Raw genomic sequence first — 4108 nt, 5'->3', positions numbered from 1 at the left:
GGACCACGGGTTACCGAGTTAGCGCCTTTTTTCGGGTCACTTTTATGAAAATTTCTAGCATGAGTAATTTTACATCACACTACTGTTCACGCTCTTTACGAAACTTCTTCGTTCAAATCTATTTCCTTATCAATGTTCCCATCTTCATTGAAAGGCGTAAGATGACAAAACCAAGATATTGAAGAATTTCTCAATAATGTGCCTTGGTTATGGTAGGTAATTCGAAGAAAAATAAAGTGTTATTGTTTCTTATTTGTAGAAGGTTTAAGAGGAAAGACCACAACATAATGAACTAATTCATCACAATAACTGAAAACTCTGACTTCACCTTTTTTGAAAAATGAAATGGTCTTTCCTTTTACTCTCAATCAACAATCAAATATCTTTTCTTGAATTATGAATAACACGACTGGATTGAAATATTTAATTAAATTATCTCAAATATACCTTCATTTCGGTGCAATATTGAAATTAGCTTGAATTCTTCATAGCCTCTGAATAGTGGGTGACCCAACGGGTCACGGGTGGTCTAGTAATAAATAAAAGTAAATATATTATATAAGCATTTCTCGGAAATATTTTTTGTGAAAATGTCCTTAAACTGTTTAGGGGTGGCAGAACGTTTATTGACTTTTTATGACTATTTCTAGTTTTATTGAAATAATTTACACAAAAAAACAATTATTTGAATATTAATAAAAATTAGAACTACTGCATTTATGGGATGGCTTACTTTCATCTACTAATTTTATAGATAAGATAAACCTTATATTTTTTACTATACGCTTGCAGGGAATGTAATCGCCCGTTTTTTTCAGGATTGGCTCTGCATTGAGCATGCTCAGATATGCCACAGTTAATTGATGCCGCAACGAACGATAATTTGATGAAGTTGTTTAAAAACTCTTAAGTTAGGTGGCTGAGTGATGGTGATAGGTTCGAGATTGTTTTCGTTGAACTAAAAGTACTTCAGTAGTGCACAAAAATAATTAATATTATTATTGTTGCATCATAGTTCACCACACATATTAAACTTTAGGTGAGTTTTATGTTTAGTTATAAAATAATTTCTTGAAATTAATTGTAAAAGACTATTTAATTTTAAAAGACAGATTGTAAATAACCAAATGTAGTAATATTACTATTTTAATACTAATAATAATAATAATATGTTCTTACTTGCGATGTGACATGAGCAATTGTTTTTTGTGTTTTTTTTCCGATATGATTGTATGTTCTAGGATTTTGTACTTTGAATATGATTTTTATACTTTTATATTATAACGCTAAACAACATTTCTTTTATGATACTGATAGGAACTTATTCGTAATTTTATTTTTAGGTTAAGCAATCAACAAAAACGAACCGTGCAAACAAATTAATGCTAATTTCCAAACAACGTGATTGAATTTGAAGTTTTTTAAATAGTACTACTAACCTAAAAATAAAACTAGACGTGACGTACAAAATGTGGCATGTTAATACGTAATAGCACTGTGTTGTACTGTAAACTGTGAAAGTGATTCTTAATCTATAGCTTGGGCTGTATTGTCACTACTGGACTAACAGAGGATGTCGTTAAAACTGTACAAGTTTTATCTCTAGTTTTGCTAGTTTAGCCACTGCAGACCATAAATGTTTTTCGATAAGAAAAATAATAACGCGAATTGTGATATAAAGTCTTAAAGGTTCTGACTCTGAGTGTGTGTGAAAGAAAACACTACAGATGTGGGCCACAGCAGTTATTTTTTAATACTGTGCTGTACTTTATTGAGGACAGAATGAGAGTGAGAGAACTTTATCAATTAATCGTTAGTTTGATTCAGAATAAATTATTTAAAGAGGGAAATATGGGTATCCTGAAAAGCATTTTGCTATCGGATCTTGCCCGAGCTTGAGTTTAAACACGCTCTATTACACTTTGTACTTAATTGTAGTTTAGTGATTTAATGTGTAAAACACTCCGTTTCGTTTCCTTAATTTTAGATTAGTATTATAACAGTAACTTTATTACGTTGCATGAAAATCTGTATTTTGAAATATGCATTTTTACATAAAATGATTTTAAAACTTGTTTGTGGATTAACTATTCTATTGATTATAGGGTTTCTAATAACGTATAATAATAATAACGTTAAACGACACTACTGTCATTATTGCAATTAATTTCCCTAACTACTGTAGGATTTCCTGAATTTTATTTTATTTTTTCAATATTTTGCAATGAATTTTCTTGGCAAAAGCGTAAAATTATTCATCAAGTTATGATGCAAAACGCAGAACCAGTTTCAAATTCGATGACGAGGAACCCACTTTGAGACTAATAATGGCTGGAGACGGCTTGAATGGGTAATGAAGAAAAACCTGATGATAACAAAACCTTGTCGAAACGTTGTACATTTGCTGTTATATTAAATTTTTTTCTTCATTACCCATTCAAGCCGTCTCCAGCCATTAGCAGAACCAGTTTGCAGTAAACGGTATAAAACATTGGTAATTTGAAGGTTAAAATATTTACCGTCATAATACATTTTAACATATTGGTGTACATCAAATGTAGGGTGGCTATAAAGAAAACCAATATTTGGTAATTAAAAAAAAAAAAGTTACAATTCTTAAGGAAGGGAAGTTTCACTAGAGTAGAGGCATATTGAAGGTGTTTAAAAAACCAAATTAAACTGTATTCCTAAATCGTTTTCCTCATAAGTTATTTTTTTATTTTATTCCTCAGCCTATTAAAACCAACAAGAATAAATTGTTAGTTGAATAAAAGAACTAGTGTGCAAGATATTGCGAGAATTAACAAACATTGTTCGCAACAAATAATGCTAGCGGTAACTTGGCGATAGGGTTGATTTTTTTATATATATTTTTTTTTTTTCCAGATTGAGAGTGGTTGTTAATAGTTATGAGGCTGCGTAGTTAACACTTAGTTACACCTGTAAATTACGACTTGATATTAATGTTTTTTTCTTAACTATACTGTTATGACGTTCTTCCGTTTGGCGGGTTCTTTCGAATTATTTTAAGATATGAAGTTCAGTCCACGTAACGATAACTAATTTTTTCTATTACGTTTGGTGTAGTCTACGTTCACTTTGTCTCAAGTTGTAGGCCTGAGTTCACAAATCGCATTTCAACACTTCTCGCTAATGGTACATACACGTAATTTAGTTTGATCCATAAACAAACAAGCAGCTCTCCTAATAACAGTAAGAGAATAGTTGCTATAACTCGCACAGAAGTTAAACATAAATGGAATGCTCATTGTCTTGTTATTTGTATTTATTATATACTATGCATCCGTATTTCTACTAGATATTTCACTAAACTTGTCGATTACTAACACTCGCAAACATTCTAAAAATCTTACTATCGTCATCGTGCATATTAGCTCCCTCCAGCAAATAAATATTTAAAACAAAATATTAAATTAATCTTGCAACAATATCACTGCTATGCCGCTGTGAGTTTGAATCAAACAGTTCCTATTGCTCGGTTTGGTTTTAATAACGTACGTAACACGATGACGAATATAAAATCAAAGTTGTTACGTGACGTTAGTGAAATCTCGTTTGCTGTAACTCGTTCAATCTCCAACCATTTATGAAGCCATAAAAAATAACTTTGTTACAGCCCTCATAAATATTAGTATTTGTAATGTATGTTTCCGCAAGTCTTCATTTTATCACCATAGATGGCAGCGTAGTCTTAAGTATAGTGCGGTAGTGTGACTGAAAATATCAATTATTTCGTTTGTTTTGAGAAATAGTAAAGAAATCATCATAGTAGGACTGTTTATATTGAAAATCTTTGATAACTAACGTACGTTTATGTTTTTAGATTGTATGCGTAGAAAATAATCACAAATATAAAATAAACTATTGTGAAAATTCAATGATCTCTAATTATAGAAATAAAATAAAGCTACCATTTGCTAGTGGTAGGTTGAGACGACTCGACGAACTCTTTAGTTTTGTGTTTGAAAAAAGGATTATTAATGAATATTATGCAAGTGAATCAACTCAAAATCAATATCAAAAGTGAATAACGTAGAATGAAGAATCGTAAAATTTAGATATCAGTCTATGAAAACGTAAGCATTGC

At 30.6% G+C, this 4108-nt stretch overlaps 1 protein-coding gene across 1 annotated transcript in view; it reads left to right on the top strand.

Annotated features, from left to right (window-relative positions):
* The first annotated feature begins 1022 nt into the window (after positions 1-1022).
* LOC106462093 (insulin-like growth factor 2 mRNA-binding protein 1) overlaps positions 1023-4108 on the top strand; it is a 47788-nt gene continuing 44702 nt past the window's right edge. Inside the window, exon 1 of the mRNA XM_022389229.1 lies at positions 1023-1039. The gene's annotated coding sequence lies outside the window, so the exon portion shown is untranslated. The remainder of the gene's footprint in view (positions 1040-4108) is intronic.

The sequence above is a fragment of the Limulus polyphemus genome, unplaced genomic scaffold (assembly GCF_000517525.1).
Source record: "Limulus polyphemus unplaced genomic scaffold, Limulus_polyphemus-2.1.2 Scaffold1091, whole genome shotgun sequence".
Classification (NCBI taxonomy): domain Eukaryota; kingdom Metazoa; phylum Arthropoda; class Merostomata; order Xiphosura; family Limulidae; genus Limulus; species Limulus polyphemus.
The sequence above is the reverse complement of the archived record's forward strand: the minus strand, read 5'-3'. Positions and strand labels throughout refer to the sequence as shown.